Source organism: Theropithecus gelada, chromosome 9 (genome assembly GCF_003255815.1).
Source record: "Theropithecus gelada isolate Dixy chromosome 9, Tgel_1.0, whole genome shotgun sequence".
In the NCBI taxonomy this organism is placed as follows: domain Eukaryota; kingdom Metazoa; phylum Chordata; class Mammalia; order Primates; family Cercopithecidae; genus Theropithecus; species Theropithecus gelada.
The window spans coordinates 6,677,693-6,691,036 of record NC_037677.1 but is presented as its reverse complement, the minus strand read 5'-3'; the positions used below and the strand labels follow the sequence as shown (position 1 = coordinate 6,691,036).

General features: G+C 41.7%; 1 pseudogene; it reads right to left on the bottom strand.

Annotated features, from left to right (window-relative positions):
* Positions 1 to 3,234: 3,234 nt before the first annotated feature.
* The window catches only part of LOC112631771, a 15,607-nt pseudogene continuing 5,497 nt past the window's right edge, over positions 3,235 to 13,344 (bottom strand).

The following is a 13,344-nucleotide window of genomic DNA, read 5'->3' as shown; positions in this document are numbered from 1 at the left end:
CAACGTGTATTTAAAGACATGATCTTCAGCTGGGCACAGTGGCTCATGCCTGTAATCCCAGCACTTTGGGAGGCCAAGGCGAGTGGATCACCTGAGGTCAGGAGTTCAAGACCAGCCTGGCCAATATGGTGAAACCTCGTCTCTACTAAAAATACAAAAATTAGCTGGGTGTGGTGGCGGGTGCCTGCAGTCCCAACTACTCGGAAAGCTGAGGCAGGAGAATCGCTTGAACCTGGGTGGTGGAGGTTACAGTGAGCTGAGATTGCACTACTGTACTCCAGCCTGGGCAACACAGCAAGACTCCATCACAAAAAATATATTAAAGACACAGTCTTCAGAGATAATCCTGGTTGCAACAAAAAGCAATCTGCCACTTCTCCCCGTGTAAGAATGGCGGATACGGGATCCACTCGCCTGACATTGAAAGAAAAATAACGCCTACCACGTATGGAACCATTTTAGGGGCAGACCCTATGCCTCATGCTAGACGCTTTAATATCTCTTACATCATGTAATCATCAATTCTGGGGAAGAGGCATTATTAACACAATATTATAGATAAGATGATTATGGCAGAACTAAGGTAAGTAATAGCTTAGGCAATGTCACACAGCCTCAGGGACAGAGACAGAACTTACTCTGGTGCAGTCTGGCTCCAAGGTCAGTGTCTTTCCATAAACTTAACCTGGGCATCCCATTGCTGTAACAGACTCACCCTGGGAGGAACTGAGTGATTATTTACAAAGTAGAGTTGGTGGCAGCTCTTCACTTAACAGTAGCACGTGGGTATCCTCTGCTCTGCCAGTCTAAAAGTGCTAGAAAGTAGACTGATTCTTGGCCAGGTGTGGCGGCTCATGCCTGTAATCCCTGCACTTTGGGAAGCCAAGGCGGGTGGGTCACCTGAGGTCAGGAGTTTGAGACCAGCCTGGTCAACATGGTAAAACCCCGTCTCTACTAAAAATACAAAAATTAGCCGGGCATGGTGGCAATCACCTGTAACAGCAGCTACTCAGGAGGCTGAGGCAGCAGAATTGCTTGAACGCAGGTGGCAGAGGTTGCAGTGAGCCGAGATCACACTACTGCACTCCAGCCTGGGCAACAAAGCGAGATTCTGTCTCAAAAAAAAAAAAAAAAAAGAAAATAGACTGATTCAGAGTTCAAGCCACTGACCATCCTTGGAGAAAGAGACTTTCTCAGGAACCCCAATAATTAAACAGATTAACATCCACTCAAAAGACCCTGAGAAATAAAGAGTTCAAATGCTTTTTAAAAAATTTACCTTATTTCAAGGAATATTATAATTAGAAGAGATCATCTCTATCAAGAGATTTAAATATTTTCATATCCTAGAAATTTAACCATACGAATTAATAGAAAAAAAGTTAAAATATAAACACCTCCATGAGAGGATCACTTATAATTACAAAAGCAACAATAAGGTACTGTAAACTTTTAACAATGAATGAATACACTCATACGGTGGAATGCAGACAAATGTCAGCAAAACTTGGTTGGAATACAGAAAATATTTATAACACGATATGAAAAACCCAAGACTGTATTTATAGCCTGAGCTTAAAATGTAAAACAATATGTGTAACAACAGACTGGGAGAGAATCCACCCACAGTCAAGCAGGTGTCCTCTCAGGGCAGTGCAATTACAGGTACAGTTTTCCCCCTTACACTCCTATGCACGTGTTCTTTTTTGCTTTATTGAGCATATGTTACATTTAAGAAAAGAAAAAAAAAACATAAAATTTCAATTTGGAACCACAAGCTAGTCATTTTTACCAGTTTCCCTCAAATTGTTATAGGTGTGTGCTCACCTGGGAACTTGTTGAAAATTCAGATTCTGATTAATTTTGCAGCAAATTCTGAGATTCTAGATTTATGTTGATGCTGTGGGTCGGGGACCACATTCATGTACAACACACAAGTAAGAATCATTGCAGATCCTCTTAAGTTAGAGATTTGGAGACCAGAAGCTTCCCTTATAAGTTCTTTCCTTATAACCCGAATCGGGAAGTGTCGTTGAATAGCTCCCTGCGCCTCTCGTGTTGTGATGCCAGCCTGTTCCTTTCCTAGCTGAGCTCTGTTCTGCATGAATTTCAAAATCTGCAGCCCAGCTCCTGAGGTTTTCTTCTCCTGGGTAACCTTCCTTTGCCCCTGTTTTGAAATTAAATTCCTTTTGTTCTGCTCATGTTGGCGCAAAAATCTTCTCAAGTCAGTTTAAGAAAACCATCACTAAAACAATTTTCTTGAGGACTGTAATTATAAAGCTAGTAATTAGACTCCACTAAATGAATAGTGTAGTGGTTAGATTACATTTAGACAAGCACCACATACCCCATTCTGTTTCAATCCCCCTCTTAATTGCAATCCTGTTTGTTTGCATAAAAGGGCTTTAAATGGTAATGATAAGACTATCATATATACTCTTGTAAGATTACACCACTTATAAATCGAGGGAGATTTGGTATAGACCGTGTTACCCATGATCTTATCCATGGTGGCAGATGTGGGGGAGGCTGGAGGAACTTCTCCAGCATTGTGTCAATGTGGTAAAGGAATGCTAGAATTCAACCTGTGGAAGTGATGTGAAAAGTCACTGAAGTCTGATGCGGGTCTTTCTTAGCACATCTACCAGATGGCACCTTGGCACCATAAAGGGCCTATCTGAAGCTCTGCCCAGATTGCCACATCATCTCCCCAACAGAATCATGCCCTTGACTCTCTGTGTTGATTGTTTTAGTGCTTGGACTTGTGGTGCATTTAGTAACCTGTTTATTTTCTCTATTTGCTCCAAGGCACCTGCAGCTTTCTCAAAGCACGAACAGTGCTCTGCTCCTCCCATTCGAGACAGCCATATCTTCTTATGCAGTGCCAACCCTGTCTCTGAGACCAGTAGTGAAAGTGGAGGCTGCAGTAAATGGATTTGGCCATATCGGGCACCTGGTCACCATGGTTGCTTTTAACTCCGACAAAGTGAATATTGTCCACTCTCAATGACCCCTTCATCGACCTCAACTACATGATACACATATTCCAGTATGAGTCCACACGTGGCAAGTTCCACAGCTACATCAGCCTTGAGAATGGAAGCTTATCATCAATGGAAATTACATCATCACCTCTCAGGAGTGCAATCCCACCAAAATCAAATGGGCTGATGCTGATGTTGATTATGTCATTGAATCCACTGGCATCTTCACCACCTTGGAGAAGGCTGGGGCTCACCGAGATGGGGGAGCCAAAAGGGTCATCATCTCTACCCGATCTGCTGATGCTTCCGTGTTTGTAATGGACACAGACCATGAGAGGTAAGCAAATAACCTCATGATGATCAAGAATGCTTCCTGCACAACCAACTGCTTAGTCCCGCAGATCAAGGTCATCCATGACAACCTCAGCATCGTAGAGGGACTCGTGACCACAGTTCATGCCATCACTGCCACCCAGAAAACTGTGGCTGGCCCCTGTGGGAAACTGTGGCATGAAGGCTATAGGGTTCTCCAGAACATAATCCCTGCCTCTAATGGCACTCCCAAGGCTGTGGGCATGGTAATCTCTGAGCAAGAATCTCACTGGCATGGCCTTCTGTGTTCCTACTGCCAACATGTCGGTCACAGACCTAATCTGTCTGGGGAAACCTGCTAAATATGAGGACATCAAGAAGGTGGTGAAGCAGGCATCAGAGGGCCCTCAAGGGCACCATGGGCTACACTGAGCACCAGGCTGCCTCCTCTGAGTTTAATAGTGACACACACTCTCCCACCTTCTATGCTGAGCAGACATTGTCCTCAATGACGACTTTGTCAAGCTTATGTTTTGGTATGACAATGAATTTGGCTACAGTAACAGGGAGCCTTATGGTTCACATGGCCTTCAAGGAAGAAGAGACCCCAGACCACCAGCTCCAGCGAGACAACAAGAGGAAAAGAGAGCCTCAGCTGCCATGGAATCCCTGCTCCCACTCAGTCCCCACCACACTGAGAATCCCCCCTCAACACAGTTTCCACTCTAGAACCCCTGAAGAACAAGGGGACTAGGGAGCCTCACCCTCTCACTTACCATCAATAAAGTCCCCTGTACTCAGCCAAGAAAAAGTCCCCCAAAAGCTCCTGTGGCAGAAAGGGAGCTCCCCCAGCACAAGCATCTCTTCAGGAGTCTGCACGTGCAGTTGACCCACAGTGAAATATGCAACGACTCACATCCTGCAAAGCTTCACTCTGTATCCAGGAACCACTCAATTCACCCAAATTTCCCCTGAAGATGATATATGCCTTTGACCTGTCTCATATCATCCAAAGGACAAAAAGCTCCTAATAACTAATAGTCATTGGGTGTTCAACACTGTGACATGTTTAGATGCCTTATACCATTCCATTTGTCCAATAAGCCCTGTTTCATAGGTGAAAACAGGCTCAGAGAAGGTATGTAATTCATTCAAGTTCAACCAGCGAAGGAAGCAGAGCAGAGATTGCAACTCATGCTTTTCTAACTCCAGGGTCCAAATTATTAGCCACTATGCTCAATCAGTGAAGCACATTCTCAGGTTGCCAGCCCATTTCTATTTTATGGAGCCTAAGCCCTCAGCTCTCCTTCCACATGCCTCCCTCCAATTTAGGAACGTCTTCAGCTTCTCTGATTGGTGAAGCGTTGAATACCTCCTGCAAAATTTAGATGGCCTATGATTTCGTTGAGAAAGACCATGCCTCGCAAGAGCTGTGAGGCCTGACTGAGGCCACAAAGCCAGAGAATCTGCAGTTGTGTTTTCTTGTCTAACAGTGCTGAGCTTCATAGCTTCCCACAGGGTGGTGGGGAAAATATTATGCTAAGAGCATCTCTGAGTTCTCCAGGAGCCTCTTCCTGCATCTTTAATCTGAGATTTGCATTTCCTTATCTAGGAAATGAAAATAATTATATCTGTGCCTCTAAGATTTTAGGGGCGTGTATGTGTGTGTGTGCACAAAATGAGATAAGGTGTGTAAAGCATTTTGTAAATGGAAAATGTTATTGCATGTAAATTATTATAATATGACTTAACTCGATTTAGAATACGCATTGCTTAATAAAGTGAGTTTATCTCTGGAGTAGTTTAGATGTCGTATGTCATATCAAGGAAAAATTGTATTATATTACATAGAAGTGTTCTTTATGTTTATATATTTACCTTATTAAAATATAAAAATACAAGTAGGGTGTTTCCTTAGATGTTGTAAGCCTTCTTTTATATTTTATTCTTTATCCTGGTTTCAATTTGTATGCTTTGGGTTCCCTCTTCAGTAACAGAATTACTCCGTTCTCGGCTGATTGATTCTAGGCATTTGCTGAATGCAGCCAAACTATGACATATTTGCATCTTTAAGGCTTAAAACGTGTTTTTCAGTTTTTAAAATGAGTTTATTTTGGGGAAATGTATGACTTCTTGAACTAATGGCAAATTAAGTTAATAAAATTCATACCTGCTGTGGGCAATGATGATTATATATCAAAGGAAACATAAATCAAAGGCTAAATTCCACACTCTGTAATTGATCACATTTCCCATTCATTTCCATGGAAATACTTTCTGTTTGGGATTATAATGTTGAGGCATAGAGCAATGATTCTCCCTTTTAAGTTGCTTCTCTCTCTGGCCTTCTCCTACTGCTGACACTGTCTCTTTCTTCCTACCTGGTCACACAACCGTCAGAGTTTGCTCACCACAAATGTTCACTACTTAGACGACAGTTACAATACTGCAGTATTCCTTGCCCTTAGGAAGGGTGTTTGTTTGTAATTGTGTTTGCTGATGATGTGTTAACAACAATCACATTTTAAAAACAAACTTGAAAAAAAGCTGGTGCAGAATGAGACACAAAGCTGTTTCCCACAAGGCATGTTTCCTACAAGGCCCTTCTGGCTCTATTTGGCCAGATTCTGGCTCTAATACCCAGATTCTGGCTCTATTTAGCCAATGACATAACCTCCCAGTCCAGTGACCCCTCACTTGCATTACGAATTATCATTCTGAAAGTAAGGCCAATTCAAGATAATTTAAAAATGATGTGATCTCTGACAATACTTTTGAAACTAGGTAGATTTGACTTAGTATGCATTTTTATGGAGACCATAAATCCAAGTCCACCTGAGGCTGGGTCAACCAATTAGAAATCGTGAGATGAGTTAAGAAATATTTATTCTACTAGATGTATATCTAAACTGTGTGTTTCTTTTGAACCCAGATTAGTCTCTTGTGTAGTTTCTATTAAAAACTTGTGCTGAGACAGGTGGATTGCACAGACAATCTTAGCTTTAATCCAGAGCCCTAGAAGTTTCTTAGAATCTGAAATGAGTGATAGTAGCTTTCGTGCTATTATTTACATCATATATCATATTAGGATTTACTTAGCCAACACTTTCATAAAGTACGACTTTGATGGATAGCAAAGTGCACAAAATAATTAAGCACACAAAAAGCAGTCCACTTAGAGGAAAAATTGCAAAGAGTAAGTACAGTCAGAGATGCTAGGCAAACTATCAAATATAGACAGATATTTGGCTAATTCACATCAGGGGTTAAGAATATTTAGAAGAAACATTTCAGGCAAATATACAGTGAACAGAAGATCAGAAGAGAGCATGACGGGTTTAGAAGACATATAATCAAAAGTCACCAAAATTCAAATCAAATCAATATGATTCAATTTAACACAGCATTCACTGTGCAAATACTTTGTGCCAATGCACTGTAGCAAGGGCTCTGATATTTAGTATATTACCCTTGACCTCAAAGAATGTAGACCTAGAAAGGAAAGTTAGAAAAAGGCATAAGGGTCCAGCTTCAAGTACCCTAGAACTTAAAGTATAATAATAAAAAAAAAAGTTAAGCACAATTAAAAAAAGGAAAAAAAGAAAAAGGTATAAGGGAATTTAGAAAACAACTTACAGTAAGATAATAGAAGAAAGTAATTGATTATTGGCCAGGCGCACTGGCTCATGCCTGTAATCCCAGGACTTTGGGAGGCCCAGGTGGGAGGATTGCTTGATTCCAGAAGTTTGAGAACAGCCTTGGCAACATGGTGAAACCCCGTCTTTACCAAAAATACCAAAAAAATGCCAGGCATGGTCGTATGCACCTGTAATCCCAGCTACTCAGGAAGCTGAAGAGGGAGGACTGCTTGATTCCAGAATGTTGAGGCTGCAGTGAGTCAATATCATACCACTGCACTACAACCTGGGAGACAGAGCAAGATCCTGTCTCAACGAAAAAAGGAAGGAGGGAAGGAAGGAAGGAAGGAAGGAAGGAAGGAAGGAAGGAAGGAAGGAAGGAAGGAAGGAAGGAAGGAAATGAAAGAAAGAAGAAAGAAAGAAAGAAAGAAAGAAAGAAAGAAAGAAAGAAAGAAAGAAAGAAAGAAAGAAAGAAAGAAAGAAAGAAAGAAAGAGAAAGAAAGAAAGAAAAAGAAAGGAAGGAAGGAAAGAAAGAAAAGGGGAGGAGAGGAGAAGAGAAGAGAAGAGAAAAGAAAAGAAAAGAAAAAAAAAAAAAGAAAATTGATTATTAAATTAGATGCCTGGGTTTGAATTCCACCAAGTCACTTATTTCTTTGTCTGTTTCCTCAATGACATATGAGGACAATAAGACCAGGTAGACCAGTAGACCATTTAGAAATACTGGGTGTAAAAGTACTTTTTAATGTTTCTTCTCTCCCTAGGAATAAACTCATGGGCAGGAACTGAGGCCCTCAGGGATTTAACAACTGTACAAATAAACATGAAACGGGCAGCAGAGTTCAACTCCCAATGCTGCAGTGGGTGAGGAAAAAAGAACCCCTTAAGAAGACAGAGTTCCATGTTTCTGTGACAGGTGGTGAGTGGGAGAATCCTGGTGGCATGGGATGGGACGAGAGGACATGTGGGAACTTTGGGTGGAGTGCAGAGTACATCAAAGGAATGAGGGAAAGATTGGAAAGGAAATCAGCCCTTACTTAGGTCATGTGGAACCTTTGTTTTCAAGTGGGGCAGGGATATTCAGAGCTGTATTTAAAAAAAAAAAGTCTGGAAATAATGTATAAGTGGGCTGACAGGCTGGTGATACAGAAAACAGAAAGAGTATCAGGAAGCCTTTGTCTACAGGGAAACAACATGTCCTCTAGTATCTAAGGTGAAAATGGTAGCGGGAATTACCAGGAAGGAAAGATGTGGAGAACAAGTCTGTTTTGCTTGGATTTTGTGGGAGCCCACCCTTGTGATAATGATCATGGTGGCTCGTATTTGTACCACGGTAGGTAGAGACTGTCTTCTGAATAGCCTTGCTGGCTAGGGTGAGTCTATCCTGAGTAGAGGTTTGAGTCATCAGAGCTCTTCATAAAGATGAATCTGGCAGCAGTGAGGTCATGGATTATGAAGAAACTGAACTCAGAAGAAGTAGGAGGGGCTGGGAATAGCTCAGATGGTAGACATGATTTAGCAAAACTGAACTGAAATGTGTGAGTGGTGGGACAAAGACTTAAAACATGGTCGTGGCACTTTTCTCCACACCATTTTTAGTTTTGCCCTGAGGCAGGACAACTTTAACCGAGCCTTAAGTCCATGTCACTCGTGCTGCCTGCTGCACTCTTTGTCCAGGTACGAGGTAACAGCCCAAACTGTTGTGTTGGCAGTGGTCGTTGACAAGATGAATGTGTTCCTGGTTTATAGAACATAGTCATTTATCAAATGTGGAAATCAGAATGGTGAATAGTCAAAGATAACACCAGGTTTTACAGCTTGGATGATTGAAAGAAGGTTAGTTCCATTACATAAAATCAAGAAGAGCAGTGGGATTTCAGTTTTGGACAGATTGAGGTGGAGGTGATGACAGATGGACACCTAGGTAGAGAAATTCAACAGAAAGCTGGAAATGTTGGAGCTTTAGGGAAGGAGCAGAGCGGAGTATAAAGACTTAGAAGACATACCATTAAAACTGTAGTCGAAGCCAGAAGAGCGATTACTTTCCTGAATTAATAAAGCAGTTCCCATGATGGCGGATGAAGCAACAGTATTCATCACGTCATCCTGGTTCCCACAGTCACAGCAGGTACAGCTCTCGGAGTGGAAAGAACTTGGCTGGTTTCTTCGTATTCAGATGTAAAGGGAGAAGACACTATGATGTAGTTGATTTAATCAGCTTAGTCCGCCAAACCAGATAATTAAGCCCTCTCCACCACACTTCCAGTTCATCTGCTTTGTCCCTAAATTACTCAATTTGTATAGCAACATTGATTGAGTATCCAACTACTCCACTATGTATGGGATACAATCGTTATCAATCTTAAAGGAATTGTCCCAAGAACTTAACCTGATATGAGTTTCTAATAGCATGTAAAGTGAATCTAAGTTATCAGAGGTTTATTTTATTAAGAGTTTTCTGCACATCTCTAATTCTATTCTGCACATTACTGATCAATCATTTAAACGCTGAATATAGTTTTAAAAATTAGGGAGTTTAAAACCATCAAGAACTTTTTTCAATCATGTGCTAATATCAGAAGGAAGTTCCATGAGGCTAAATTGGAAATAATTAATTCTCACATGAAAAGATAGAAATATTTATCATATAAATGATTAAAAGCTAAGAATGATTAGAATCATAAAACTCTAATAAAAAACTACAGTGCAAAATTTCAATATTTTGAAATGAGTGCATAAATTGCTTGCTATGAGGACTGTTGCTTCTATCTGCAAAATTCATATACATTTTAAATGTGAGGGATGACATTTCTTGGCGGAAGGAGAAAAAAGCAGACAAGAAACCTGAGGTTATGTTTTCTGAGACCTTGGACAAGTCGTCTGCCCTGTTTGGGTGTCAATTTTCTTATAGATAGATGAGTTTAGAATAAATCCAGCTTTTCCCGTGCACTCCCAGGAGCACCTTCAGGGAATGGTGGTGTGTGGGGAGACTGAGCTTCACCCAGGGTGGTCCCATTTGCCTTTTTTACATTTCACTTTAGAGTTTCTTCTTCATTTAAGCAAATGATTCTAAGCTTTAAAAGGTATGTTTGCAAACGCTTAGACCAGATGTTCTTCACCCATCCCAGAAGTTGGTAGAGTCTAAACTATTGTGTACTGGAAGTCTTATGGAATAGTCTTTTAAAAATAGCATTTGCTTTGTGGACAAAGAATAAATAATGATTAAATAAGCAGGAGGGAGTAGGGTAGAGAGAGAAGGCATGGCACATGACTGGCAACCCAGAGGCTTCCTGTTGGTGGTTTCATTCTCCAGGCTTGCCAATTTCTACTCCTTCAATTCAGACCTCAACTCTTCTAAGGGCCCGCCCTGAGTCATTCTGCAAATATTGCAGTCTCTGTCCTCCAGCCTCAGTCACCTTCCCACACACACAAACGCACACCCACACTTCTGATCCACCATACTGGGCTGCACTATTTATTTTTCCATAGTATTTGACACCTTAAGGGAAAGGGCTCTGTCTCTTTTGTTCATTGCTGTATCCCAATTTCGTTGAGTTGTGTGGGATGCAAACACTTGTTGAAAGAATGGATTCTGGGTGACTGGGCCCAGTTTTTAAACCAAGGATACTTGGCCAGTTCCAAGCCACCATTGCAAAATGCTCTTCTCTCCCAGCCTCTCATTCTCCCCAAGTGCTCTTCTCTCTGAGTCCCTTTATCTGAACCACGTGAGTGTTAGTTTGATGCCATCCAAATCTTATTAGGTGTTAATTTATGATGAAGATTACTCAGGGCTATCTGGCCAGTCCCAGGGTTTTAAACTTTCAAGGAGGACTTTTGGAGGATGAAAACAGCTTTTGGTGGCTTTGCAGTTGGGAAAATTAGTGCTTTGAGAAGAAGGCTGCATCCTTCCTAGTTCGTACGGTGAACGTGGGCACGGAAGGCAGAGTCACAGAGCTTGGAGAATGCAATTCTTAAAAATTCATGCAAGGGGTGGGGCTTGGGGAGAGAAGGGAAATGTCACCAGTACTCCTACATACACTGCTGGAGGAAGGATATAAGTACCATTTACTTGGCACCTGTTACTGACTGGGAACTATACCAGTCACTCTAATAGGCTAGTGTTTTAACATGTAGGTTTTATTATCCAGGTATGGTGAGGCACGGGTCAGAAGATGACTGCCATTGGAAAGATGGTTTGTCACTCACAGTTCCCAGGAGGAGGGGCATGTCACACCATGGGAGCCCACATGGGGCGTCAGGAGGTGAATGGAGTGAAGAGTAAGTATGGTCACAGCCTCTATTGTGGCTTCTGTGGAAGGGATGGGGGAACCAGGGTGAGCAGGCTTAGGATCTGCCAGTGTGAATAATTTCAGCAGGCTCTGGGGCATGGGGGTGGCCCCTAGTTGTTACTTGGACCTGGGATGATTAGGGCAGGGGAGGTGGCCCTGAATGGGAGAGTTCCATAAGGAGATGGCTGGGGAAAGGGCTCTGGATCAGTTGGTTTGCATATAGAAGGTGCACTCACAGGGGAGTTATTTGCTCTTCCTAGGAATTGGCTAACTCCAAGAGGGGCAGGCCTGTCAGCGTTGGAAAGGCCTCAGATGTCAAGGCATCAGAAATACAGAAAATAGAGGCATAATCAATACACTTATTTTATTTAAAAACATGAAGATTTGAACTTGTCAAAAACATGAAGATTTGTCTGTGACAAAGAATTATTTGCATCCGTAAAGGAGAAGACAAATGTCATCCTTGTTGTGGAATGGGCAGAGTGCAAGGGAAAAGAGGAAATATAGATCCACCTCCCACCTTTCATTCAGGCCATGGAACCACTGAATAGGAAAAAATGAACTTAACGCAGACTGGAAAAACGACATGATATGAACTGCCCCCGCTCTCCATACCACACAGTGTACTTGCATAAAGCCTCACGGCTCCACAAGAAAGCCGTTGTGAAGTGTTGTCAATTTGCCAAAAACACCTCCTCTGCCTGTATTTCAGCAAAGGGCAGACAGCTCTGTACTGTGTCTCCTAAAAGGTTTGGGGAAACTAAATCTAGAAACTTTTTGTCTTAACTTTCGTGAAACTCCTGGGCAATACTTAGGAGAACGTGGGTGACAGTGACGATAGCTTTTTCTTGTTTGGTCGTTTGGTTGGTTGGGTGCTTTACCTTTTAGTTTAGGTTCAGGGGTACATGTGCAGGTTTGTGACATAGGTAAACTCATGTCACAAGAGTTTGTTGTACAGATTATTTCATCACCCAGGTATTAAGCCCAGTACCCAATAGTTATCTTTTCTGCTTCTCTCCCTCCCCCCACCCTCCCTGCTCAAGCAGACCCTAGTGCTTGTTATTTCCCTCTTTGTGTTCAGGAGTTCTCATCATTTCACTCCCACTTATAAGTGAGAACATACAGCATTTGACTTTCTGTTCTTGCATTCATTTGCTAAGGATAATGGCCTCCAGCTTCATCCATGTTCCTGCAAAAGCCATGATCTTGTTCTGATGGTTTTAACTGTAAACACTGTTCATTTTCCTTTGGGTGACATTGGCTTCTTAAGATGACATAAACTTATTTTAACCTCAAAGGACCTTCTAAAATACACACACGTTTTTTCACTCCGACTGAAGGAAAGATGTCGGTGCCCTCGCCGGCTTCACCGAATTCCGGCTATGAAAATCTGTCTTGTATTTGTGATGGATTCCAATGGGAATGGAACGTTTTAGACGAGTGGACAAACCCCCACCCACGTGGGTGACTCTTACTCCCGTGCTAGGTGCAGAACTGCCGGGATGGACGCACCCAAATCTGGTATTGAAAGTAGTTTCTGCTAACATTTGATTCTGAACTGAGCTTCTGGTAGGAAATACCTGCATAATAATGTGTAGTGTGTACCTATTTTGAGGTGGAGGAAAAGAGCGAGGTGTAGTTTCTGTAGTTTGCAACACTCAGAAGCGGTAATTGGGCTGGCATCAGAGGGCACCTGTGCTGGGGCCTCCTGTACCACGGCCAGATGCGCTCCCCAGAACCCCACAGGGCACGCATGAGCAAGGTTGGACTTAGAGCATGGAAATCAATCAGAGTCACCATTTTCGTCTTTTTTTTTTTTTAAGACGGCAATTCGTGGCAACTTTTGTTGGGTATTTAACACAAGAGCTGCCTGTGAGAAACTGCCTTTGGAAGTTTTAAAGTTTTAAAATGTCAACTTTCCAGCAAATTTTCTTTATTTAAAAATTTTTTCTAAATATAAGAGGAATACGATAATGAGAAAACATCATTTGGAAGAAAATTACACTACATTAAAAAATTTAGAAAAGCTTAAAGCAATATTTCTCATTCAGAGAAAATCCCTGTAATGTGATATTAATATTATTTTCTTTTCTTTTCTTTTCTTTTTTTTTTTTTTTTTTTTTT